The 16,064-nt window shown below is 38.6% G+C and overlaps 1 protein-coding gene across 3 annotated transcripts in view; it reads left to right on the forward strand.

The window, feature by feature from the left end:
- The first annotated feature begins 433 nt into the window (after nucleotides 1–433).
- LOC122740021 (aromatase) overlaps nucleotides 434–16,064 on the forward strand; it is a 53,483-nt gene continuing 37,852 nt past the window's right edge. Inside the window, exons 1-2 of one of the 3 annotated variants that reach the window (XM_043981791.1) lie at nucleotides 434–782; nucleotides 14,342–14,451. The gene's annotated coding sequence lies outside the window, so the exon portion shown is untranslated. Of the gene's footprint in view, nucleotides 783–1,996; nucleotides 2,453–14,341; nucleotides 14,452–16,064 lie in introns of those variants that run through there. The other 2 variants (XM_043981789.1, XM_043981790.1) reach the window with 2 other exon arrangements.

Consider the following 16,064-nt stretch of genomic DNA (forward strand, 5'->3'; position numbering starts at 1 on the left):
GAGCTCCCTGGTAATCACACCACTGCTCATTAAATAGAATTTTGCCTCCAGAGTACTTTGCTATGAAATCATTACCAATATCCCATCTAAGCAAACTGCAGGTTAACCCTTTGTTTTCCTGAGTGACTTTCTAAGACTTCTTATGAAGATACCATGTAAAAATTGATTTGACTGGGATAGGCTAGTCAGAATCTTTCTCTGGCCAAAGTGGACATTAGATGATGGTTCCATACCACAGGTAGGCTACCTTTCAGAAGTGGGGATACAAACTGCTGAACTCTATTCTTCTGACTGCCCCCCAGTGGAAATAAGTAAAGTTTTCTGAATCATACTAAAACCAGCGATTTTTTTTTTGTTTGTTTGTTTTTTGGCATATGCTTGGGTTTGGAACTTTGCTATTTGGCCCAGGGTTCATAGTCCCCAAAGCAGCTGCTTATTTCCAGAGCCCTGGAAATGGAGGAGAGAGAAGTTCTGACCCAGTTCCTCTGCTTTCAGGAAGTGAGCATTACTCAGTTGTAGGGCTGAAGTTTGTTTTCAGACTTCTTGAAGAGCAGATTAATCAGATTTCAGCCAAAGCTACTTAGAAACCAACTTCTTGGTACCATATATGCCTGGCCTGTGACCTTCTAAGTCAAACCCTGACTCAAGTGAGAGGACAATCACAGCGGCAAAGGGAAGACAAGGGCCAGCCCTAGGCAAAAGCCTGAATTCTGTCTTCTGGTGCTCCCTCACAGCTTTTTTTTTTTTTCATCTACCCAAGGCACCCATATCTGCTCTGAAAGGTCAGTGGGAAATGGCTACGTGGGCTAGTGGGATATTGTGGTATATTGGAAGGAATGTTTAATTGGGAGTCAGGAATCTTGAGTTTGGGACCCAGGCCAGTCACTACATCACTTAACCACTTTGGGCCTCAGTTTCCTCATATGCGAAATGATGAAAGGGGGACTAGATGATCATTGAGCTTTCTTCCAATTCTGACATTCTATTATTCTATGAATGCATATCATCTAGGTAACTACATTTTCCATATTGCTTCCCCATGAGCAAGACTACCAAGCTGTTCAATTCTATATTCTATTCTAATAAAAAAAAAAAAACAACTTTGATAAGTGTTTACTAAGTGTAAATCATAGTGTTGAGGACTAGGGATACAGAGAATTTTTTTAAAAAGAAAGAAAATACCGTAGTTTCTATAATCTAATAAGGAGCATGACACATATACAAATAAGTATGACAATGCATTAAAAAATTTTTGACAGAGATTTTTTGGGGGGGCAGGGTTTTACTTATAATTTCATTGACATAGAGAATTCCTCATGAGGGAATTGGTAAGCATTCTACAATTTATCATCTTAGAGAGATATCTGGAACACTGGGTCAAATGACTTACTGTTGGTTACATGGCCAATGCAAGAGGCAAGATTTGAACTAATTTCATCCAGACTTTGAGGCTTGCTAACCATTATAATGTGATGCCTCTCACATAGTATGTACATCACACAATAGGTGTTTAATGTATGTTTTTGACATTGTATATTTGTTCTCTAATGATAAAAAAGGTATGTGGGATGAGGGCAAAGGTATGATCTGGGCAAAGAATTTTAATGAATGAGAAGGGAGCTATCATTTTCATCTAGGGGTATCCTTCCATGGATTAGATGACACCTAAACTGGGGCCTTTAAGGGAGAGAATGATTTCAAGGGTAAGAGAAAGCTGCAGCTTTGGGGAAATGATCCATTCAAACCCATTCCATCAAAGAGGGCAGAACAAGGTCAAAGTGGGTCTACTCAGGCTGGAACAAAGACAAAAAAAAAAAGAAAAACAGTCTGAAATACAGCCAGAGAAGTAGACTAGAGCCAGATTTTGGAAGGCTTTAAATGCCAAGCTAAGTGTATATTCTACACTAGAGACAATAGGGAGCCAGAGAAAGTTTGGGGGCAAGGGTAACATGGTTATGTCTCTGTTTAGTTTATTTTTTACTAACTATTTTCATTTAGAGTTTTGAGTTCCAAATTCCATCCTTCCCTCCATTTCCCCCTCCCTGAGGTAGTAAGCAATTTGTTTAGCTAATTTTTTTTGAAGACTGTGGGGAGAGGACTCAGGGAAGGTGGCAGAGTAGGTCAGAAAACTTTCTGCTCTCCAAAAAAAAAAAAAAAGACAGGACATTCCCAGAAAACCCCAGGAAGGACCCAACCTCCTGGGGCAAAAGTTTGTCCTGAGTGAAGTGCAAACACCTTCAGGCTGACTGCAGAATCAACAAACAACAAACCCTAGGGCAGCTGGGTGGAGGCAGCTTCAGCCTTAGAAACCTTCATCTCACAGACAATGTTGGGGGGAGTGGGGGAGTGTTGACAGCTGAGTAGGAGAAGATTGAATTTCCACTGTGGAGGGAGGCCAAGCACAACTTGTCCCAGGCTGTGACTGCAGGGAGAAGGAGCTAGCAAACACCTGGTGAGTACAGCAGTGATGGACAGGGACCCTGTTGGCTGTGGGCACTTGCTGTAGAGCACAGTCCTTGGTTTCAGTTCCAGAGCAGAGAGGACAGCTATAGTTTGCAGCCATCAGAGGGATTGCAGGGAGCCAGATCTTTTGGTAGATGATGTAGCTGGGGGGGCCTAGCCCTGGTTTAGGAACAGAGATGAGAGAGAGATCCTAGATAGACCTCAGGAAATAACTGCTAAAAACAAAACAACAAATAAAACAATAAATTAATAAAATGAGTAAGCAAAGGAGAAAGAGCCCAACCATAGATAGTTACTATGAGGATAAAGAAGATCTGGGTTCATGTTCAGAAAAAGATAGCAGAGCATTAAAAAAGCCACTCCTTTTTCAACAAGAAATGTCAAATGGTCCCAAGCACAAAAAGAATTCTTGGAAGAACTTAAAAAAGGACTTTTAAAATCAAATAAGAGAGGCTGAGGAACAAGTAGGAAAAAATAAGAGCAATCCAAGAAAATCAAGAAAATTATGAAAAGAAAGTCAACAAACTTGAAATGGAGAATCAAAAACTTAAGGAAGAAAATAATCCCTTGAAAAAGAGAATTGGGCAAGGTGAAGCTAATGATGTTCTAAGACACCAAGAAATCATAAAACAAAATCAAAAGAATAAAAAAATAGAAAATAAAGTGAAACATCTCATCAGAAAAACAACTGATCTGGAGAACAAATTGAAGAGAAATAAGAATAGTCAGACTACCTGAAAGTTATGATAAAAAAAAATCTTGATACAATGTTATAAGAAATTATCAAGGAAAATTGCCCTAAAGTTCTAGAACAATAAGGTAAAGCAGAAATAGAAAAAAAAAATCCACCATTCACCACCTAAAAGAGATCCCAGGGAGGAAAACTTACAGGAATATCATTGCCAAGTTTCAAAGCTCACAAGTTAAGGAGAAAATATTGGAAGCAACAAGAAAAAAATTTAAATATCATGGCACTACAATAAGGATTACACAAGACCTAGCAGCTACTATGTTGAAGGACCATAGGTCTTGGAATATTATATTCTACAGAGGAAAAGAGCCAGGGTTTTGACCAAGGATAACTTACCTAGCAAGGTTAAGTATAATTCTGAATGAAAAAAAAATGGATATTTAACAAATTGAAAGACTTTCAAGTTTTTGTGACAAAAACCCCAGAACTTAAAGGAAAATTCAATATGTGATATCCAGGAGAAATATATGATAAAAATTAATGACCATTTATAAGTGACTCAATAAGGTAAAATTCTGTACTTCCTATATGTGAAAATATTAGCAGTAATCTTATGACTGTCATTATCTGGGTAGTTTGGAAGAAAGGCCTGGGCTGAGCTGAGTATGATGGGGTGATTCTAAAAAAGTAAAAACTATGTAGGGAGAGAGAAAAAGGAGCAACTATCTTATATAAATAAGGCATAAAAAGAAAAATTGATACAGAAGAAGTTATCAGGGGGATGGTGGGTAATAATGGTGGGTAATGCATGGGGAATTGGTTAAAAAGAGAAAAACATATCAAGAAGGGTATAAAAGTCTTCTAAATTCAGAAAGAAATAAGAGGGCAAGGGGATGGGGGGAGAGGATAAGTGAGGGACTCTTGGAGGGGTGAATAGCTTAAGGAATAGGAGGGCAAGGTAGAAGTAAAGCAGAAGAGTGATGAGGGATAGGGTAAATAGGGTGAGAAGGATAGTGAGGAAAAATAGAAAGGAGGAAAATACACAACAAGTAATTGTAGCTTAGAATATAAATTTGGATTGAACAATATGTTGCTTTCAGGAAACATAAAAATGAGGGATGCATACACAGATTAAAATAAAGTGCAGGAGTTGAATTTATTAAGTAAAAAAACAGATACGATAATCATGATCTCAGGCAAAATTAAAGTTAAAATAGATTTATGAAGATGTTATCTTCCTACAGAGAAAAAGATGACAAGTGGAAATAGCATAGTACAGTCTTATTTATATGTGTTTGAGTGTATATGTGTATATAGGTATATGTTTATATATCTATAGCGATATCTATGTATATATATATCCACACTTGATTGGAGCCTTCTTGTGGGGGGGGTATAAAAATAGTAAAAAGTACACAGCATAGAACAAAAGAAAACCAAGTGAGCAAAGAAAAGCCGGGCAGCTTTGAAAACAATGTGTAGTATTTACTATATAATTTTTCTTGAAATGGAAATTTATTGTCTTATACTGAATCCTTTCTTATGTGCTGTTGGGTACATGGCAATTTTTTTTCTTTTCTCTTTTTGTATTTAAGTTTAAAATAAATTTTTTAAATGTACACACACACACACACACACAAGAAAGTAAGCTGTGGGGGACAAATTGGACAGGAGAGAAAATACAGGCAGGGAGATCAGTAAGAAGGTTATCATGGGGCATTTAGGTGCCATAGTAGGTAAAGCACCAGCCCTGGGTTCAGGAGTACCTGAGTTCAAATCCGGCCTCAGACACTTGACACTTAACTGGCTGTGTGACCCTGGGCAAGTCACTTAACCCTCATTGCCCTAAAAAAAAAAAAAGAATGTTATCACAATAGTCCAGGCAAGAGATCTGAACCAGAATGGTAGCAGTATGGCTATAAAGAAGATGAATTCAAGAGATATAGGGGTAGTAAACAAGTATTATTAAGCATTTTCCTCTGTACCTCTGTATATACTGTGCTAAGTGGAAGATAGGATTTGGCATTTCCTTGTTTATACAAGATGTGGGAAAAGGAAGATTAAATAATGATTGAGGTCTTGAGCCTGAGTGACTAGGAGAATGACGATGTTTTCATTAGAAATCAGGAAGTAAAAAAGTTTCAGGCAAAAAGATACTGCATTTGTTTTTGGACATGTTGAATTTCAGGTGCTACTTGTGCATAAAGGTAAAGATAGTAGCGAAAAATGAAGGGCTCCAGGGAATAAGTTGGATCTGAATATTCAGATGTGAAATTTATATGTAGAGGTGATAGTTGAATCCATATTACCAAGATTACCAAAGGCAAAAATATAAAGGGAAGGGAAGGCTAAAGACAGAAATTTGGGGTAGGTGGGGGTGTATCCATACCAAGGAGCTAGTAAGAGTATAAAAAACCAGGAAAGGAAGAGGAGAAAGAACAGTTAGACAGATAGGAGGGAGGCCAAGATTGGAGCAGTATAGAAGAGGAGTTCTTCTTCACTGGTGCAAGAAAAAAGGAGGGTGTGATCAACAACAATAGTAATAGTAATAATGGTAATGGCAATAAGTCACCTGGATTCAAGCAAAAGATTGAAAAATGAATGAATAGTGATAAAATAGCTGTAACAAGTATAGCATATATTTTCTTAAATTTAACAGGGAATGGGAGGGGAGAAATATAACAATAGATTAATGGGGAAGCAAGGTCAACAGAGATCTTGTCAAAGAGGAGAGAAAGATGAATATGTTTATAGGCCAAGGAGAATGAGCCAGTACAAGACTAAAAATAAGAGAGGTCAATGTAGCAAAACGCTGGAGAAAACAGAAAAGAGAATTAAGGGCAAAATCATAAGGATTAACTTTGCCAAGGAGAAAGACTGCCTCATCTTCTTAGGGCAAAAGGAAGGATGAGAGAATGATGATTCAAAGAAATCTTTGAGATATGATGATGAGGAAATGAAGGTGTTCAAGACCAATAGCTTCAATCTTCTCAGTAATATAGGCAGTCAAAAGATCACAGGATGATCAGAGGTGGAAGAGACTTCAAAAATCATGTGGTTGGGGCGGCTAGGTGGCGCAGTGGATAAAGCACCGGCCCTGGATTCAGGAGTACCTGAGTTCAAATCCGGTCTCAGACACTTGACACTTACTAGCTGTGTGACCTTGGGCCAGTCACTTAACCCCAATTGCCCCACAAAAAAATAAATAAATAAAATAAAAAAATAAAAAAATCATGTGGTTCATCCTCTTCATTTTACTTAAGGAAAACTGAACTAAGTGACTTTCTGAAGATCACACAGATAATAAGCAGCACAGTTGGGATTTGAATTCGATCTTCTCACTCCAAATCCAACAATCTTTCTACTAAAAGTCCTAGAGAATTTCTTGAGGTACATAGAAGTTAGGGGACTTGTCCAAAGTCACATGGATAGTAAGTGTCAGAGATGGATTTCCAACTTAGTCTTTCTGGCTCTACCTGAATACTCTATTCTGTGATGAGTAAAACTAAATGTGGTCACCTATTATTGTCCCAAGTGTAGGGAAAATTAGCTGGGGTTTATCATATGTTTGTTACTTAGAAATTAGAGACTGTTGCATCAGTTTGGGGCATTAAGCATTTATTAAAGTATATTAAATATTAGTAAAGAGAATGCACATGGCTCTGAAAGATAGGAAAGCTTAGAGAAGAGAGAAAATGGGAAATCCTAGAGGTCTGTGTCTGCACTCACCCCATTCCCGCACCAAAGATAGCAGAGTGTCTGTGCAAGCTCACTGAAGGCAGGAGCAGAGCCCATCCATAAACATTGTTCAAAGCTCGTTGGCTAGCATCACTCAAATCTATTGGTTCACTGGATTTGAGGGCAGTTTGGCACAATCATGCTGATGTCAGAACCCAGAGAACAGGTCCTCTGGTGGGAACAAGGCTTTCAGGTAGGTGTGGTTTGGGGGCCCCTGGAAGTCCCCAAACCCCTATTATTTTCTCACAGTCTCCCCTCTGCTTCATTAAGAAACAGGATTTCCTTAAATGAAGCAATGAATATGACAAAATACTTATAAAGGAGTTTTATGATGACTAACAATATAAAGGGAATGAAAAAAGAGAAAAGAAATTGAGACACATTGACAAAAACTAAAGCGGGGCAGTCCCCTTTAGAAGGTGCCTATTACAAATATAAAAAACTAAAGGGGCAGCCCCCTTTAGGAGGTGGATATTAAAAATAGTATATGCAATGGGAAAAGGAAAACAGGAAAATCTCCATTTAAGTCTTTGAAAGTCTTATCTTAGATGGTTCTTGGGATGTCATCTGTGTATAGCTCTGGATTCTGGCTCTGTATTCTGGGCATGGTTCTCTGGTGTGGTTATAGAAAAGTCTCTCAGGTGCTTCAGATGCTGATGATCAGCTAGAAAGTCTCCTCAACTGGAAAATTTCCTACAAAATTGATCTTAACACAACTTTAAATAGCTTTGCCAATAACCAAATCAAACAATGAGAGTTCTCAAAAACATATGTCTAAAGAAATTCAGAATCTTTTAGAGATTTTACAATTATTGTCCAGTTGTTACACATGAAACATATAATAAAAACAAAAATTGAAACATTTTCTAAAACTTAATATTACTACATACCCCCCCCCCCCGGAGAATAAATTGAGAAGTTGTAATATAAAAGTCATCAGATTAATTTCAGTTATAATAACTTCTTTTTTTTTTTAGTGAGGCAATTGGGGTTAAGTGACTTGCCTAGGGTCACACAGCTAGTAAGTGTTAAGTGTCTGAGGCCAGATTTGAACTCAGGTACTTCCTGACTCCAGGGCCAGTGCTCTATCCACTGCGCCACCTAGCTGCCCCTATAATAACTTCTTAACAAAAGTGGATGTCTCCTTAAGTTACTTGCAAAAGAGTCCATAAGTTATACTGGTATACTATTCTTTAATACAGGGCTAAGATAATTGTGACATTAATTAAGAAAAGGATTTTCATCACTTTTGCCATCACATGCCTAATTATCCTCATGCCATTATGAGAAAGCAAAGAATTCTGTAACCTTTCCAGCAACAAGGTCATATGAAGGGGTGGGGGGACAGGTTCAGGAGTGAGATTGTGAGGCTTGAGGGAAGAGTTTTGGAATAGATGTGAGGTATATAGTATTGAGTCAGAGACAAATAAAATATAATGGTGAGGGTCCCATTGAGGGTAGGCAGGATGAGTTTCTGGTGAGCCTAATCAGTTGAGTTTTGTGACTTCCTTCCCTAGCAATCTAAGGCTTAGCATATGGTAGAGTTGGCTCCAGGTTGGGGATTAGCAGGGCAGGAATATTGGTGGGACATGGGATATTTGAGAAGTGAGGAAGGAGGGCAATACTCCATAGAAATGGCTTGACTAAACAGTCAATCCTCTAAAGGGAGAGAATTGAATACAGAGCCAGAGTGACAAATTATGAGAACATAGAGTAGACAGACTGGAGCTTCCAAATGAGACTGAACATCAAGTTCAGGAGTGAGATGATAGGAAATTATGTTCAGAAAGAGGAATGCCATTGTTCAGGATTTTGGATCTTAAATGAGTCTTCTACAAGTCCCAATAAAAACCACAAAAGACCTCCTTTTTTTTTTTTTTTGGTATTGTGGGCAAGAGCCCCCATGCACTAGGATTGTGTTTTCAACATTGGGGTGACATGGTAAACTGGCTCTGAAGACAAAAAAAAAGTGGGTTCAACCCCCCCCCCCCAGAGGCTTACTTACTACTTGTGATTCTGGGCAAGTCACAACCTCCCTAGGTTTCAGATTCCTCACCCATAAAGTGAGAGGGTTGAACCAGATTACCTCTGAGATCTCTTCTAGATTAAGATCTATGATCCTACATCATTATTTTTTTTTTTTGTGGAGCAATGGGGGTTAAGTGACTTGCCCAGCATCACACAGCTAGTGTCAAGTGTCTGAGGCTGGATTTGAACTCAGGTACTCCTGAATCCAGGGCCTTTGCTTTATCCACTGCGCCACCTAGCTGCCCTGATCCTACAGCATTATTAAAGATAAGTTTTGTTTCTTTCAAGTACTAGGGTTGATGGGGGCAGTGGCCCTGGATTCAGGAGTACCTGAGTTCAAATCTGGCCTCAGACACTTAACACTTACTAGCTGTGTGACCCTGGGCAAGTCACTTAACCCCAATTGCCTCACAAAAAACAAAAACAAACAAGTACTAGGGTTGAACATAAAGTAATTTAGCTGTAACAGACAACCATTTCATTTTCCAGGGGATGAAACTAAGAAATAGTAAGTGACTTTCCCAAGGTTACAGGAATAGTGATTAATAGAACCAGGATTCAAACTAGTTCTTTTTACTCCACATTTATAGTTCTTACCACACATAGCACTAAATAATTAAGTTCTGGTCTAACAGTCATTTCTTCAGGGTCTTGGGGAAAGAAAAAATATGAATATTAACAAAACAAACATACTTCAAATTGTTTATATTCTTTAAAACATAGATTGTGTTATACACAAGTTCATATATGTGTGTATGTGTGTATCTCAATTGCCAAAATTATATAGGAAGACTTGATTGGAATACCCTAAATGCCTATTAAAATTCAAACCTTTCTTTAAGGCTTCCTCAGACCCTCCTCAAAGGTTAAGGAGGATATAGGGCAGGGGGTCACCTACTTATATGATATATTGTGATTCCCTTATCAAATCTCTCAAATTATCTATCATCCAGATGTTTCACAGTGACTGAAATAATTCCATCTGGTCCCACACTATCAGTCTTTCCAGACTTTCCCCTCATTATTCTCTCATCCAAATCCCTTTTTCCAGTAAGTCTGATTCTTCCCTTTTTCCACATGACATATTCATTCCTGCCTCCTTGCTTTTGCTCATTATATTCATTATAAGGCTAGTCCTTTTCATATTTGAATGTTAACAAATAAATTTACTTTAATGATCTTTTATCATACATTGCATATGAAAATTTTAAAGTAAAAGTTCCTATGGTAAACAAGATAATAAAAGCTCTATTGGTAAGAAAATGACTTAGCAATAGTTCTTAAAGCCTTTTTCATTTTGTTATCCTTCGCTAAAAGCTCAAAACTATCCTTTATTATAGTCACAGGTGTACTAGAGACAATTCATACTGGCTCTCAAAAACCGATTTTTACATTTTCAGTGAGCATTTACAACTCAGAAATCAGCAAATACTACAGGTCAGGGTTTGATCTATTGTTTTGTTGTCTAGACTTAAGAAAGTGATATTAATAATGCAAATTAAACTTAAAAGAATGTCAGGAAGAATGTCATATAGATCTGGCTGTTAAACATTTACCATCATACCACCTTTACAAGCATCTCTTCAAACATATTTCTTTTGTTTGGACTAATAAACTAATAGAAGTTGAATGTCAGAAAGCTGTAATTCAGCTAGATCTTAGAGATGCTCTCCCCTATTTAATAGATGAGGAAACAGAGGCAAATAGGTTAAGTGACTTCTCCTCAGCTAAGTGGAGCCCAGGTCTCCCAATACCTCAGCTAATACACTCTCCACTATTTACCCCATTGCTTCTCTATATTTTATATATGTGGAATGCAGCATGGTATAGTGGAAAGAATGCTAGGTCTAGAGTCTGGGGACTTGGGTTCAAATCCCAGTTCTGCCACTTACTATCAGTGTGTTTGAGAAAATGTTTTTTCCTCACTGGGCCCCAGTTTCCTCTTCTATAAAATTATAGGTTTTGCCTAGGTGATCTCTAAGGGTACCTACCAGCTCTATATCTACAGCTACTGGCTGTTCAGAGGAATGAGAAAGATCACTTAGACCTGGGGCAAGAAGGGAAAGCTTTACAAGTAACGTGGGATTTGATCTGGGCCTTGACAAATGTGGAATGTCAGTTGCACAGACAGTGGGAAAGTGGCATTTCAATCTAGGGGACTGTAGGAGCAAAGGTTAATCATGAAGAAATATTGTTTGTGTTCTGGGATAGGAAGCAGTACGGGTAAACCAGAACCCATGGGGGTATAGTAGAGACAAGCCTGAAAAATCAGGTTGGAATTAGATTATTGATAGTCATAAATTCCAGGTAAAGGAATTGGGACTTTTAAAATACACAGTGGGGATCCACTGAAAGGCTTTGATTAAAGAAGTAACATGATTAGAGTTGCAAGCTCTGAAGATAACATCTGTCATTCATGGGTTGGATTGAAGAGGAGAAAAAATGGAGGTGGAGAGAATGGTTAGGAAGTTAGTGTAGTGGTCTAGACAACAGTAAGACATTTGACCAGTGACTTCAAGAATGCTAAAATTCTAATTTAGAAAAATGTATCATGAGTTGTTTAGTCTGGTCTGACTCTTCATGACTCCATTTGGGGTTTTCTTTGCAGATACTTGAGTGGTTTGTCATTTCCTTTACCAGCTCATTTTATAGATGAGGAAACTGAGGCAAAGAGGATTAAGTGCCTTGCCCAGGGTCATGCAGCTAGTCAGTGTCTGAGGCCAGATTCGAACTCAGGAAGAAGAGTCTTCCTGATTCCAGGCCTGGAACTCTATCCATTGCACCACCTAGCTGCCCGTATCATAAATGGGCAATTATTTTATACATGATATATGCTAACCATCAAATCTTGAACAATGTCTCTGGGCCAACATTTGTAGGATTCCAGGTTTAACTTCAGAGGGCTTGAAATCTATTCTCTACCTGCTAGATTATACCTAAAATTGAATACTTGAACTTCTTCCTCTTACTGTAAGACTCTGATCCCTATTAAAACATAAATTCCCCTGGATAAAGGAATTTATATCAAGCTATTATCAGTCTTGTAGATTACATTTAAGTTTCAGAGCATTTTTGAATAGTTTTTTTAAAAAGAAAGCCTGAGATCTCTGTACACTTAAAGGGGAGTGATCATATAATGGAAGGAGCTGGGAGTATAAAGCTAAGTATTGTTTATTTAACAATTAATTTACTTACCTTTGGAAGTAGCTAGGTGGCACAATGGATAGAATGCTGGGCTTGGAGTCAGAAAGAACTGAGTTCAGATCTGACCTCAAACACTTATTAGCTATGTAACCTTGGGTGAGTCATTTAACTTCTTTGCCTCAGTTTCCTCAATTACAAAATGGGATCATAATAGCACCTACCTTCCAAAGTTACTGTGAAGATCAAGCAAGAGAATATTTTTTTAATTTCTAGCACATAGTAGGTGCTTAATATATGTTTGTTTCTTTCCTTGGTCTAAAAATGCCCATGGGGGCTAATGAGATATAGAAGGCACAGGAATGGAAGCAGGTAAAAGGAAAAGAAGATAGGAGAAATGCAAGTATAGTTAGTAGCAAAAAGGAAAAGAAGAAAAAGATAGAGGATTGTAGAAATAACCTAATTGACATAGAAAAGCCCTGCCTGAGGTAACTTCCTCTACCACTGCAAATTGGGACCTTCCCTGCAACTTAATCTTTAGAGAGTTGCCTAGAGCAGTGAGAATTTAAGGTATGTTCTCTGGTTCATATAGCCAATATGAGTAGGAAGGACTTGAACTCAGGTCTTCTTGGCTCTGGCACTAGCTCTCTATCCACTATATTACACTGTGTTTTACTATGGGAGAAAAAGAGACAGAGATAGAGAGACAACAGAGACAGAGATACAGAAATGGAGAGGAGAGGAGAGATAAATGTGGTAAAAGGTAAGGAGCCTGAACACTTGCACTGTTTCTTCAGCCAATGCATGCCCTTGCCCTAATACATCTATCTGGCCTCACACAGTTCATTAAACAATAGATAAACCAGCAAGGAAAGGCTAGAAACATTTGCAATTTTATCTTACTGTTTGGGTGTTGGCTATGAGGCAATTGCATTTCTAGGACTCAGGGTTTGCAATGTCAGATAGAATAGGGAAACATTTGTCTGAGGGTCTGTGCCTGTCTTGCTCACTAATGATGAGAGAAACTATAACTTGAAGTGCTAAATCCTAGCATTTTAGAATTGTGATGTGTGTGTGTGTATATGTGTGTCTATGTCTATGTCTGCACACATATATGCATACACATATACACATATATATTTCTTTTTTTAATGCACTAACAGAAGTCTATAATAACAGTAATCCAATTATTGCAGTAAGGTGAGTTGGGCCAAAATTTATCCTAAGTAGTATAACTGGGATTCCTGTACCCAGTACAATCAATCAATTGATCAAGTATTGATTAAACACTTACTTTTGTCAGGCACTGTGGCTGGAGATACAAAAAAAAGGCAAGAAATTCCTGCCTTCACGGAGTTTACATCCTAATGGAAGAGAACTTGTATATACAAACAAACAGATACATACAAGATACACCTAAAATAGATAGACCTTAGAAGAGAAGGCACCAATAGCTAAGGTACCAAGAAAGGCTTCCTGCAGAAGGTAAAATTTGAGCTGAATGTTGAAGGAAGCCAGGGATTCTAAGAGGCAGAATTGAGCAAGAAGAATATTCTTGGAATAGAAGATGACCAATGCAGAGTTACTTGCATTAAACAAATGGTACAGTGGCACCTACAATAGGGAGTATGAGGTGCAAAGAGTGTTGGGTTCAGATATAGAAGAACTGTATTCCAATGTGTGCTCTGTCACTTACTACCTCCGTGAGTTTTGACAAGTCATGTTTCTCCTGGCTTCAGTTGCTTCTCCTGTGTAAGAAGAAGGAGTTGGAGTGAGTGACTTCTACGTTCCCTTCCAGCTATAAGTCTTTCAAAGGCCATATCTATAACTGCTTTAGTCAATTGTGTGCCTAGATGGGAAACCTACCAGTATAACTGACAGGGCTGGGACCATGGGTGTCATAGTAGGTTGTTAGACTTGGGGTTAGGAAGATCTAAGTGTAAATTTTGCCTCAGACACTTACTAGCTGTGTGACCCTGAGCAAATCATTTAATCTCTCTTAGCCCATTTCCTGACCTGTATAATGGGGATAATAATTACCCCTACTTTACAGAGTCCTTAGGAAGATCAAATGAGATTATATATGTAAAATGCTTTGCAAACCTTAAAGCATTTTATAAATGTCACCCCTTACTCTTCCTTCCTTCTTTTCTTCTGATCAGCAAATGAAAATCTGCTTTTAAATCTCTATCACTAATCCCCCTGAAGAAGGGCCATCTCAAAGGAACTACTGATATCATAGCAATACTTACCTAAATACTCTCTTCCCTGTCTACCCAGGTACCCAGAGGCTACCCATCACTGCTCCTGCTACTTTCTGAATTTGGCAGCACTGACCCAAGAGTGAAGTAGGAATAGTGGGTGCTGAAGCAGGAACAATGGGAACTTGGGTACTGGACTAACCCTAGAAGAAAGCAATTGTCTACCATGTGATCTGAGAGGCAATGGGCAGAGTAGCCCCATATATCTCCAAAATCCACCCCTCCCCTGCCTGACATTCTACCATTGGTTTGATTCCTTTGAGTCTGGGATCTACATTCCTTCTTAGTAGGGATCATTTCATTTTGGTATTTGTATGCCAAGTACCTAGCAAAGTTTCTAGCACGTAATATGTTGCTTAATAAATACTTGTTGGTTGGTTGATTGAAAGCTTTTCAGTATTTGAGAGAAGCCCTGTTAAAGTACAAATTATCATTATAAGGTGGGGAGGATACCCTGAGCCTGAATTTCTCAAGTAGTGTTAGCCAGAACCCTGTTGTTCTACAAAAGGCTAATACAGGACATTTATGAAAATGCTCATATATAGAAACTGCTCACATTCTATGACCGTGCTAGTTTCTCCTCTAAAATACTAAATGGGAAATTATGTGTCCAAAATGCTATTGAAGAAATGTTAAAAGATGGAAGTAGGATTAATTTCTTTCATATGGTTCAAGAGTTTTCCTGATCCCTTTTTCCTCTCAGGGAGATTTATTCCATATCCCTAGGTCCTCTGGACTGGTATTTATTGGTTCCATAAATACATGTCATGGCTCAAAGTACTGTGTTGCAAAATTAGTTTGGGAAATACTTCCTTAAGCTGACTATGGTGGGGGTGGTATGCCTGACACCTAGAGAAGAGGCAAGGCACCAAAACTAGGGAGAAGGAAGGAGCTAAAAGAATAAATGACTGAGGGGAGAGGTGGTACCTTGGACACTTCTTTACTGGGGTGATTAGCCACTGAGCTCTCCAGAGAGAGAAACTTTAATTTACTCTAAAGGATGCAATGTGTGTGTTCACAAAACCAGAAAGGGACTATCAGTCACTACTCTAATCCACTCTGTACTTGGATAACAATCAGTTCTACAATATTCCCAAGGAGCACGCATCATTTTTAATTTTTACTTTGAGCTTAACAAAGAGACCAAAAAGATCAGATATTTGTATATCCGTAGAAGGGGGTTGGGGGTTGGGGAGAGGATTGAACATGAAATGATGGATCTTCCTTATGTACAGCTTGCTTTGCTTCTTAATTAACTAATAAGATCCACCTGTAGCCACAAATGATCATTTACTCTGTTCTTGAACATTCTAACGAGGTGGACTCACAAAGCAGCCCTGTCTACTTTTGGGTAGCTTTTCTAGTTATTAGGAAATTTTTCCTTATTTCAAGCCTGAATCTGCTTTTATGAAACATCTACCTATTATTACTCCTAGTCCTAATATCAAGAATAAGAAAAGGAGAAAGGAAAGGAAAGGAGAAATGGAAGGGAAGGGAAGGGAAGGGAAGGGAAGGGAAGGGAAGGGAAGGGAAGGGAAGGGAAGGGAAGGGAAGGGAAGGGAAGGGAAGGGAAGGGAAGGGAAGGGAAGGGAAGGGAAGGGAAGGGAAGGGAAGGGAAGGGAAGGGAAGGGAAGGGAAGGGAAGGGAAGGGAAGGGAAGGGAAGGGAAGGGAAGGGAAGGGAAGGGAAGGGAAGGGAAGGGAAGGGAAGGGAAGGGAAGGGAAGGGAAGGGAAGGGAAGGGA

Source organism: Dromiciops gliroides, chromosome 2, assembly GCF_019393635.1.
Source record: "Dromiciops gliroides isolate mDroGli1 chromosome 2, mDroGli1.pri, whole genome shotgun sequence".
NCBI lineage: Eukaryota > Metazoa > Chordata > Mammalia > Microbiotheria > Microbiotheriidae > Dromiciops > Dromiciops gliroides.